General features: G+C 38.2%; 1 protein-coding gene across 5 annotated transcripts in view; it reads right to left on the minus strand.

Moving 5' to 3' along the window:
* Positions 1-12,565, minus strand: part of ATXN7 (ataxin 7) — an 83,439-nt gene that overhangs the window by 70,160 nt on the left and 714 nt on the right. The window contains exon 1 of one of the 5 annotated variants that reach the window (XM_064667297.1): positions 12,293-12,424. The exons of the other annotated variants lie outside the window; for them this stretch is intronic. The gene's annotated coding sequence lies outside the window, so the exon portion shown is untranslated. Of the gene's footprint in view, positions 1-12,292; positions 12,425-12,565 lie in introns of those variants that run through there. 5 annotated transcript variants of the gene reach the window in all.

Below are 12,565 nucleotides of genomic sequence, written 5' to 3' on the forward strand. Positions count from 1 at the left end.
TGATGGTAGTTAATATAACACGCAAAACAACAGTAAACAATTTCCTTACCATTAAAACTGAAGGCCAAAACATAATCTTAAGTATACCTCGGTAAATCCAGAATTACTCCACCTCTTTCCAAAGAGTTTCTTGGGATTTGCATATAGGTAAACAAGACTGTAATTTGGCACTGTGTTTGAAACCAGAGATCAACAACATGTATAGATTAATCCTGGGTTTGAACTGTATTTATGATAACAATGGCTTTCTTATCAAGCAGCATTCACTTGGTGAAGAGCAATCAGCCTTGCACAGCAAGTGGTGAGAAGCTGTTGCTCATTTGCCTGAGTGCTGCTGCCTTTTCTAACAGCAACTTTACATCAGACTGTTCAGTAGTGAGGAGTTAGGGAGGCAAACAGCATCTGTACGAAGAAAGGGAGAGAAAAAACTTAAAGTTCGTTCTACTGTAAAGAGAAGAGACAGAGGGGAGAATCAAGAGACAAACTGATAATACCTGTGAAGGAAGGGAATTACCTGTGATGGGAAGGATTTGGAAATTGAGAGAGGATTGACACTGCAAAGGGAGTATGGAGGGGCAGGAAGGTGGGGGAAGGCACAAGGTCTTAAGCAAAATGAGAACAGTTTCTCCTTCAACACTTGCCCATGAGGCTGTGAGAAAATCCCCATTCAATTAAATAAAATTACAATCATACATATCTCCACTCTTATTATCCCTAGCTGAACCTTAGTCAATCTATTTTATTCATTGAAACTGAATTTAGTGGGAAACTGGTATTTCTTCCATTATAAACAAATTTATTTCAGTGAATCTAGGATAGGAATCATGCTGATACAAAAGATATCTCTTCAGTATTGTCAGCATTACTAAAGCTCTCTTTGTGAATATTTCACTGCAACATTTTCTCTTATTTTTTTTATTTTTTCCCCCCCTTCTTCTGTCACAGTTCAGAAGGGGAAAAAGCTGAGGTGACACTTTTATTGCTGTCCAACACCATAAAAATTCCAGCTAGAGAAGCCAAGCAGTGCAGGGATTTGCAGGGTTCAAGCCTAGCATCCATCCCAGAATGACTGTTCCCTTCGCCTACCAGTGACTGCCATCTAGAGTCAGAGCGCATCGGCTCACATGGAACAGGGTGGGAACAAGGACAGAAATGGTCCAGCAATGAGAGAAATGTCAATTCCAGCCAAAAAAACCCAGGAACTCACATTCTAGAAAGTTACTACTAGCTTAAAAGATTAAATTATTTAGGTTTCTCTTCTTAACATGCAATGTTATGAACTCGTGACTAACGAGCATCTGGCCCATGTCTCCCTGCTTCTCTCCAAAAACTTCAATTTTGTTATAAACGTGCAAGTTGAACATGTGGGAAAACTACATATAAAATAGCACTATACTGCTCTTCAAGTATATCCTGTGTTTCAGTTTGTTTGCTGAGAAATATGCTGGGCCATGCTAAGAAACTGAATACAGAATCTCATCATTAGCTGAAGATGCAACAGTCACATTTCAAAGACTACCTGTGTTAAAATGCTGACAAGGCTTTAACATTCATGACATTAGTGATATTAATAAGATGAAAAATGTCTTTTTAGTTGCATGAAATTTCATTTAAAAACCTTACCATTTTCATTTTAAGAAATATATTCATACTGACCCAAATATACGAGTGTCTTAAATGTCTACAAAAGCCCACCTGAGCCAACAGCTCTTCTCACACACTGTAAACTTGACTCATATTTATATAATTAATTCACAGCTGCTTATTATACTATATAAAAATCATATCTTTTTCTAACTACTACTTATATAGCTATTAATAAAGCACCTAATACTCATGCATTAATCAACCAACTGCTAGATACTCTTTAACTGAATAAAAGGAAGAATTTTTTGTTATCATTTACCTGGAGAATATAATAATTTGCATTTTAAAATATTCCCAGTAGCAGTTACCTTCTCTGCAAAGCATAAGCAGATATGAAGTCACAGCCATGTAAGTACAGTATTAGCATACTCTTTAGCTATTAAAATAATTTATTAGCTATGACTAATAATGCCTTGTGAAGAAATCAGTTCTCGTTTCTTTACTCTGCTGCTCATGGACAAGAAGACTGGTAATGAAGCATTATAAAAACACAAGATTTCTTCTCACGTTTGTTGTTGCATTAGATACACAACCTCCAGGTCTCACAGTATCCATCCTCTCACTGCTAGTTCCACTAAGAAATTAATTTTTCCTAAGGGGAAACATATTCACAGATAAAATGAAATTAAACGGGATTACAAAGCTTGCTGTTGAACACGGCTACGTATGAACCTTAGGCCAAGCTGTAGTTACTGAAATCAACAGTTTCCTCCTGGTGCATGGATGCAGCCAGCTGGAACAATTGCTCATTCTGATCCACACTCAGGGCATGTTTTTCTCCACAAGGAACTTCACGAATCCCCCTAGTTTTTCCAAGCAGAATAACAATTCTGTAACTGGCCTGAATGCAACATTACAGCAGAGAAGAATATTTAAACAGAAGGACGACAGGGAGTCATTATAGCATTGTCCTAGAGGACTACATGCAAGAAGCACTCCCCCCAAAAACCCAAACCTGTTGAAAACACCTTTCCTTGACAACTATCACAGATCCAACAAATTTCAGTTGAAAGTGAACTGATAAACAGGTTACAGGAGTGAAAAGTAGGTTTCAGCACGTATCATGTGCTCTGATCCTATTAGAATCTGTCCAACGTGTAGTTACAGATCTGTTAACTAAAGGAGAGATGGAAGGAACCACCAAAGGTCAGACAGCCCATCCCTCAGCCCCAGGGTATGATAATTAAACGACCTGGTGGGAACAATACAGGTAATCAAACCTGTTCTTAAAGACCTGGGGCAATGGATGCACCACTGTTCCTACAATGGTGATTACTCCAACCTTTCAATACTTCCACTAGAAAACTGTGTTTGTCCATGATCAGTCTTCATCACTGCAACATGATCTGTTCCTTTCCCCACCTGACACAATGCCCTTCAACAGATCCCTGTACTCACCCTCTCAGTCTCCTCTTGTTTAAGTTAAGGGATTGCATTCTTGTGGCACACATTGTTTATACATCATGTTTTTTAGATATTTAAGCAACTGCACTGGCATCTTCATACTTCCTCTTTTCTAATTTCATTCAATGATGTTCTCCATGTGCACAGCTAATTAATACTTTCTTTCAGAACTAAACCAGACCAAGGAGAGTTACTTTCACAAATTCAGCATCTTTAATATTTTTATATAGAGTTTTTTTGTCTAAGAAAGTTTAGGAAGCTCAGCTAGAACACAGTAGGCACTCCTTTCCTATGCAGTGATTTTATTTATAAGTAAACCAAACAAAAGTACAGATGATATTCCTACCACTTTAAAAATTCAAGTCATGCTTCTGATTTAATACACATCACTATTATGCTGTGAGCACAAATATAAAAAGGAGGTTGGCCTCATTGTCCTGCAGCAAAACTATGCACTTTCCCATTGATATCAGAGATGGTGCACAAAGAAGAGCTGTGAAGAACCAGAAACACACAAAAATAGTCATCAAATGTCAAGAAAAATAAAAAGTCAAAAATCGATCTGAAAACTTCAAAGTAAATCTCAAAAATTATGACCACATAAAAGCAAAGGGTTTTTTTTCACATATCCTCCAGTATTTTATTTATGTGCATAAACCCTCAATAGCTACATTTTCTCTTTTCGAAGTATTTCTATTTCTAACACAAATTTTACTCTTAAGATTTAAATTCTCTGATAACAACAGACAACTATATCACATATCAACATTCCTCTCGATGAAGACACTTTCCTGGGAAGATCTTTGACTTGATATCAGAGATCATGGAATTTCCAATTACTCCTTCCTCCTTTCTCAACAAAAAGGATAATGGAGCGTAGCCAAGTCTGGGCCCTGCTGACAGCTGGATTAGCAGAAATCATTCCTTTAACTACACTGACACATAGTTAAGGTAATATTTTCCTACTTCTGTAGCTTTGTCCAAAAGAATTACCTTTTGTCATGAACTACTGTAACACATCTCAACCACTACACACAGTGCTGTACCCTACCCACACCTCCCAGCAGCTGCCTTGTGCTAGGGCTGCCCGTTACTTATTTTTCCCCAAGCCATGACAGTATTGCAGCTGCTTAAAAGACACCACCTGCACAGAAGCCAGCAGAGAACAACTGCTTATCTAAAGACAACTTTACTTGCCAAGTGACTTTAAGAGGCCTCTTCAAGGGAGCAACACATTCTCATAGCATCCATCTCAAAAGAAGATACAGAACAGCAATTACACTCACTGATATTAACAGAAAGAAGAAAATGTAGGTTGCAAAATGGCTGTCTTAGAGTTGAAACTCTCGTGCCAAATTTAGTAGGCCAGTCCTAGAAAGACATGATGAGGAACAGACTCTGTGAAGAGGCAATTACAAATCAAGATTTGATAAGAATAATCCAGTCATTGGGAAACCCATTACCTGTATTACATTGTATTACAAGGCTACACCAATATTTGACAGGACAAGTAAAGTTCAAAATCCCTTCAAGAGCCTGCAAGACCAGGACAGATTTCTTTAATATAAACATTTGAAAACAACAGTTCTTGAGCTATTTCCTTCCATTTGTTTGATGACATGAACTACAATTACAGTCAGTTGCTTGTGCAAGTCTTCCACATAACAACAGGAAAAAAAAGCTCCACCAGAAAACCTGACTGTAACTATCACACTATTCCAATTCAAGCAAAGTGCCATTTAGGAACTTTTAAAATTAAATTTCAAACTAATGACATTTTTTAAAAAAAATCCTGTGTGTTTTATTTTAATCTACATGCGTATAGTTTTATTTCAGGATATGTTATTGTTCCACACCATCCTAGCTTTATATATAAATACACACATGTACCAAAAACCACAAGCAGATCTCAAAAATGAACAAAAAACCACTAACTCATAACTGCCAAAGTGACACTGGAATGAAACCGAAGTGAAAATATTTACTGTGAACCACAAAATCACAGGTGCATACTTGCAGTTATTATTAGAGTGTCTTTATTTTCCTCTCACCTCCTACAAGCCACTCTTTATTCATCAAAGTTATAAAATCCAATTTATCTGCCTTGTCTCTTTTATTAGTTCAGTTCTCTCCTTCCATAATCAAAATTTAAATTTTTATTAAAATAAAAGTGAAAGGCAGGGGACCAAAAGGAACTCTGGTTTTCAAACATTTTGCACTAACATTTTGCAAAAAAACCCCCAAATCCCAACAAGCCACCACGAAAGGTGTTTATGTCACCCTTACTGAACCATTATTATAAGAAAAGTTACCTTGTAACCTAGTTAAAACACTATTATAAAAATAGATACATTGTTACATATATTTGTAACTACTATTAAGAGAAATAACACTTCGGGCTCAGTGTTTTGGGCACACATATAACCACTTTCATACCTCAATTGAAAATTTACATGTATATATAAATACATATGTATATACACACACTTCACAGAGAATGTATTTTGTGTTTAATTCCCCTTTTTCCCAATGTTTGACATTAATTTATGTATTTACTTTTTGCAACTCACCAAAACATTTTTTTTTTTACAAAGCAGATCACTTTATTCCACAACTTGTTTGGGGTTGGTTTTTTCTGTTTCTTATACTTCCCAAACTCAAATTCTATCCCTGCTTGCAAATAAAGTATGGAAATCACCAGGGAAGTGCTCATACATCTTGAACAGAACCTGACCTGCAACGCAAAAATTATCTTGATTGTTCTTCTTCACTTCTGAAATTACTAGTTTTGCTTTAATGAATTATTCCATTAAACACCTTAGTCCTCAGTCATCGAATACCTCCTGTGTTGGGCTACACTGCTGTGTTCAGTTTGTCTTTCTCACAGCATACTAGTCAACAGTCTGGTGATTACAAAATTCACTCTGATGGAAAGAATTATGGGCATTAATCCCCTCAGGAAGGAGGATAGCTGGGTTGAAGTCTCCCACACGTGTGGTGAGCAGTCTAGCGGATAACAGCTCTGCTAATGACGAAAAGGGAACCAGAACCATCGCCACCTCCTGGGTTTTGAAAGCAAAGATTGACCTTTGCTCCCTTTTTGAAAGAAAGGGCTTATGATCCTAATTTCAAGAGAGCATGAATCCAAAATGCTCCCTAGAGAAAGGTGCTTAGCCCTGGATAGAGGCAGGATTTAAGCATGTTCCTACTTCAGCTACTGCATAGAAAATGTGCAGATTCATCATCTCCTTCAAGCTGCTCTGGCTGGTATAATTTTAACAAAACACGAGCAGATACTAAATCATTTGGCCCCCTCCACCCTCACGGAATCACGACCCAGCTGGCCTCAGCCAGACCAACCTTCCCTTTGGTACAATAAACTTGAGGCAGGTAAGGAAATGCCAAAACCTGAACCTGCCCCTTCTGGATCCGAGAGCCTCTGCTGGAAATGCCAAGTTCCCCTCTCATCATCGAAATATTTGTTTAAACCATCTGCTTTGACAGCAACTCAAACAATAGTTTAGAAGCAACACTTGGCCTCCTGGAAAAAGAAAAAGAAACTGAGGAGAGTGTGCCTTCTTCCTAAGCAGGTCATAACTTTTCTTTGGGATTTTACCCTGCTCCCAGTCATTATCAGTGGGATAATGGTGGTGAGAAACAAAGCGTTTTCATAGAATCACAGAGCATCTTGACTTGGAAGGGACCCAAAAGATCACTGAGTCCAACTCCTGGCCCTGCACAGGACAGGCCTAAGAATCCCCACATGTCTGAAAGCCCCATTTCCCTGGGGAGCCTATTCCAGTGCTCAACCAGTGCCATCCATATTCGATGCAACATATGACATACTAAAACCTAAACCTGAGCAGGCATCACTAAAAGTGTGCAATCATGCCTCCAATTATTTCTATTTCACTGCTCAGGCTTGTACCTCACTCAGAAATCAGGGGAGAGAACATGTGTCAGTGTATCATGTTTTATGGGAACTGTAAATTGTAGCTGTGCTTAAACACTACCCACTGACAGAGTTTCTCTATTACAAGAAAACAAACCACAAAATAATCCAAAGCAAAATATAAACCAAATTTAAAATGAGAAACAGATGTTTATCGATAGAGACCTGATACCCTCTTTCTTCATCTCCTGAGATAGAAGCCTTTCTTTAAACTACTGTCCATGACACAGCCAAGCTCTAAGTCTTATTAAATTTCTATGTCTTCTTTTACAGATTTGGACTGCTTTTAAAACAATTAAAAAAAAAAAAAAAAAGGAAGAAAGAAAACAAACTTAACCAACTCATTTTATTAAACTTTGAAAAGCTGACTCAGAAGCTGCGCAATAGCTCTGATTCAGCTTTCTTAGCCGAGTCAAAGCATCTGGGCACGTGATTCAGAAAACACCGCTCTTTCAAAGGAGGAAATGCCTGTTTTCCCTTGTAATCATTGTACAAAATTTCTTTGGTAGCACTAACATTTATTTAAACATGATACAAGTAAATATGATATTCACAACTCTCTTATTGTGCATCCAATGTTTCAAACCACAGTTAAATACAAACATTTACCATTTGGCCCAACGCCAGCAAAGACAAATTTTCATCTAAGTCAGTAGTAAAACCTCAGCCAACATCCACCTCTTCCTCTGAAAATTCTGGCACAACACTGATCACTACCAAAGCCATGAACTGAAGGACTGGGGAAGTAAAAAAAATAAAAATACGCTCTTTTTCATCAGAAAAAAATAAAATAAAGCCACCCTGAAAATATCCTGCCAACAAACCAAGAGGCTACTAGATAACTGACTAATCCTGCCAAAAACAATTCCAGAAGAATAAACGTCTGCTTTCTTACAAAATACATGAAACGGAATTACAGAATAGCATGAAATGCCACCCTAAAATTCCCTGAGTCACTTTAAATCACAGAATGCAACATGTGGGATCTTGAAGGCACCGCACAGGCAGCTGAAGTCTACAGTGTTAATGATTTTTAGATTAAAAGAAAATTCTAAGCAGCTAATCTGTCTTGCAGTAGTTTCATGCCACTGAGTTTCACGAGGCACCTGTTAAAACACCTTGACTTTCTTGCTAAGTGGGAATCTACCAAGTGCCTGGGAAGAGGGGACCAATGACCCATTGTACCACTTCTGCTAATTCCACTCCTCAATTAGAGCCCCTTTTGGCACACACACAAGGCACACTTTCCTTTGCATCCCTGCACCTGCATGCTCTGTTTTCTTCACTGAATACCTGTCTTTCCAGTGTCATCCAATTTCAGCTTGAGTTTGACAAGCTTTAATAAATTCGTCACAGATCATCTTAAAATGTACAATAATTGATCTTCAAGCTTCATAAATATTCACTAGGATCCAGAGATGAAATGTAGAAAGCTGTTACATAATTCCTGTGAAGATATCTGAAAGAGGACAATACCAGAATGCCACCTGTATAATTGAGATTAACTAAGGCACAGAGCCTTTACTTAGGAAGAAGTTATTTAAAAGGACCACACAGCACTGGGGGGTTTTTTATGAGTAAGTTAAGCTTTTGTCTCCCTTCATGAGAAAAGAAGTAGTAATGAAATGTCGTTCTAATGAACAAAATATTTCCAGGACTTGTATTTTGCAAAGTGCTTCTGTCAAAAATTCTGGAATTTTACATGTTTCTTTCAGTTACAAAGTAAAAGACAACAAATATAACCAGTCCTGTAGCCCACAACTTCTGGTTACGTTATTATCTGATAAGAGCATGGTTTTTAAAGGACAGGATTAACAGTACATTTAATCAATCTTGGTAACACAGACAGTAGACAGCAAAATTGATTATTCTTCAGATAATAAAATGATGCATTTTTAAAGTATTGGTATTGTCATTACAGTCACAAGTATTTTCACCCTCCCTTCTCATTCTGTTGTAATTCTATGAAAATGTGCTGGCTCTGCAGAAACACAAGGGTCCATGTCAGGAAAGCCTTTTACAAGGCTAAGAACCAACTCACTACTTTTTTTTCTCTCAATCACTGGATTGAAAAATTTCAGGTTTATCTGCCAAGAGTGACTATTTTAATATCTGCAGAATTAGACAGCCAGTGTCTAAGAATTCTTACAGAACGAGATGACAAGCTCTTGGAAGACTGATGCTGGTTTTCAGTAAATGCTGAGGCTAAAGAAGGCTGCAAAGAAAATAAAGCATTAACATAATTTAAAACAAAAAAACCCCAGGGTGACACCGATAGGTTAGTTTAACATCAGTCTTGCACAAAATCATGGTATATAATCAACAGAAAAATAAAGGATGGTGGTAAAAAGCAATGCTAAACACAGGCTTACAGAAAATAGGTCTCGCTAAATAAATTTGGTATGGCTTTCTGACAAGAATATAGGTTGGACTGGATAAAAATACCTTGTAGTTTCTGACCTACTATACTTAGATCTCTGTAAGATTTAGGGCCACACAACAGTCTGATTTAGAAGTTATTCAACATGAAGAAAACCTGGAATCTAAAACCACCTCATAAATTATTAGCGAGGCTTAGGAAAAATATTTTAAATCCACCTCTTCAATAGTTAAAGCTGTTTTCTTAGCTCTTAAAAATCAGAGCTCATTATAGCCTGGAATACTATAAAAAGCTTCTTCCCCTTTAACTTTTTCTGCAGTTGGGAAAAAAAAATATATATACACACCGTTAAAGAAAAACGGAGGAGGTATAAAGTCACTTTAAACTTTGACTCTCATAGATTGTTTTTCAGGAAAGAAAAACTTCAGCTTTAACAGATTTCCTCAATAAAAAAAACAAACTGTGTACTTAAAAGCCATATTTTCAGGGGAAAAAAAAAAGCTAATGAAAAATCAGAGCCAGTTCTACACACGTGTAACATCTTGCAGTACTAAACTTACCTAGTTTATATTTCTTGCATCCAGAGTCACCTGGAAACATTACAGAGGATCATTTAACACTTTTGACAAGGACAGATGTGCAACAAATTATTATGTATAAGCTGCTTCAGGGTCTTACCATATGGCACACATAAAGGAATTCAAGGAAAGAGGGAAAACGACATCACATTTAGCTTGGTTGAAAGCACACACAGGTACTTATTCCAAAAAAGCTGGCACAGAGTCAGGTGCTATACCCTGTGCAAGACATTTCTTTCCTACTGCATGAATCTCCACTACTGATGCTTTAAGGAAGGTCCAGTGCTCCTCAGTGTTTCTGCTGGTCAGTTGAAGGATTATATAAAAGACTGTAGCTGACAGAATCTGCACAGAATACTGGTGAAGGACAAATAAATAAGAGTAGGTCAACCCTGCTCCAGAGATCTACATCATACATCACACTGAATTAATGGCAAAAACATGACTGTATACAGCCCAGTGCAACACACCATACACATGAAACAAGAGTTGTTTTGTACTTACAAGATAAGGAATTCTACTTGGAAATGGAGCAAATCAAAAGAAATACTCCAAAGACATTGTGAATTCTCAAATGCGTAGAGAAACCCAGCAAGCTGGAACTGGCTTCCCAGGCAAAAACATTTCATGGATATTTAATATGGCAAAACACAGCAGGAAAGAGAACTATTGCATCAATACATAGCCTCAGTGAGATTCTTGATGATGTATTTACCAAGTTCTACTTCCCATTCAAAATGAGAAAAGTTAATGAACATCGATGATGCCTGAAAGCCCTGTCTCAAAAAGAAAAATAATGGCTTTGTTCTCAAAATTGTTCTTATGAGCCTAAGACCCAGAACAGAGAATTTCATAGAAGCTTGTAATTAGTAACACATGTGAAGACAAGAATGGCACAAAAGTCATTAAATACTATTAACTAATCACATGGACTGCTGTATTCTAAATTAATTACTCAAAGACTATCTATTTGTCATTGTGGAAAGTTTAATAAGACTATCTGACCAACAGTGGAATGATGAACAAAAAGTGAGAAAAGATTGTATTGGATTAAATGACAGAATATAACACAGAAGTTCTAAGATGATTAAATAAATCACTGTGGATTTTCACCTAAAACATCCTTCAGTTCTGACCAACCTCTCTCTGTAGTAAAAACAGAGAGGGCTCAGAAAATGGAAAGAGCTCAGAGAAGGGCAAGAAAAATATTAAGTTTTGATAAAACTGGATGCTTCAAGATGCTTAAGACTTCCAAGAGGAAATCACTGAGTAAAGAGGAAGAGGCAGCAAGTGCATAAAATTTGCACAGAGAAGTTCAGCAAGGTCTTCTTCTCAGCCTTAGTCAAAATACTAGGGCTGCATCACAGCGACCAAAGCCTTAGGAAAAACAGTTTTTAGTTCAAACCAACTATATTAAATGGCAACAAAATCAAAGCTCATAAAAGTGAGCATTTTTAATAGTGCTTACATACCTAATGAATGCACAGCCCATTCTTTGGCCCAAACTTTGCATGACTGGGTAGAGAGTTGGGTTTTCACATAAAATTCTATCACACATAAATCATATAAAAATTCATAAAAATTTCAAGAACAGAAATCACTTATCCAAGTTTGCTATGTTGGAAACTATTCCTAAAAGTTCAAGCAGAGTTTTAATGACCACTCCTAGTAATGCTTTCCCAGTAGCACCTTTCAAAGAACCCTACCAGTTGCCTGTTGAAGACAAAGGACTGACTGAAACAATCTACAAATCCTTAAATAGCCGTTAAATGCCACTATCCAGAACAAAAAAGCACCTCTTAATCACGCATATCTCCAAAACCAGGAACTGAACAGATCACAAGACACATTAACTTTGTTCTTTTCTCACCCCGATTTCCCCCATGACCCTAAGATTGTCAATAAAAAGCGCTGAGCAAAACAAGACCATGAGCTACTTAACTGTCCAAACCAAAATGAAGAGGGAATACGAAGGTGTCAAGCTCTGGAAACGTCTAACATGCAATGATATATACAATACTAACATTACCAGCTTTAGCACTGCCCAAGTGCCCAAGTCTGTGGACAAAAGCCTTAAAACAACACATGGTAACACCTCAATATCTCTTTTCAAGCCATTTTTGCCAGCGCCACCTTAGTTTTGTCAGGACAGGAGGAAATAACTATTGTTCCTATCTGCTGGTGACAGCCAAACTCGCCAGCACATCTATCAGAATAATATATGATTTTATGATTTTTTAGCGCGCCCCACGCCCTGCTGCTTGTCCTCCCAGCACTGAGTGGGGATGAGCCCAAGGGTGGCCGAGTGAGGCCAGCCCGGCTCCCTCACACCTGCACCATGGGCACATCCTCGCCAGGGAACAAGCACCGAGGGGCTCGTACTCCTGCTCCCTCCAGCCACAGGGACTAGACAGCCACCACAGCGGGTCCCACCACCCTCATGTCCATGGCACTGGGCACCATGGTGGGACCATCCACCTGCTCCCCTGTGCCATCACGACAGCGCTGAGCACCACCGTGGAACCGTGCTCCCGCACCTCTGTGGCATCACCGCCACCAGCGCAGGTGGGACGGCACCGCCGCAGCCAGGCGAGAGCCCCGTGC

Source organism: Pseudopipra pipra, chromosome 11 (genome assembly GCF_036250125.1).
Source record: "Pseudopipra pipra isolate bDixPip1 chromosome 11, bDixPip1.hap1, whole genome shotgun sequence".
NCBI lineage: Eukaryota > Metazoa > Chordata > Aves > Passeriformes > Pipridae > Pseudopipra > Pseudopipra pipra.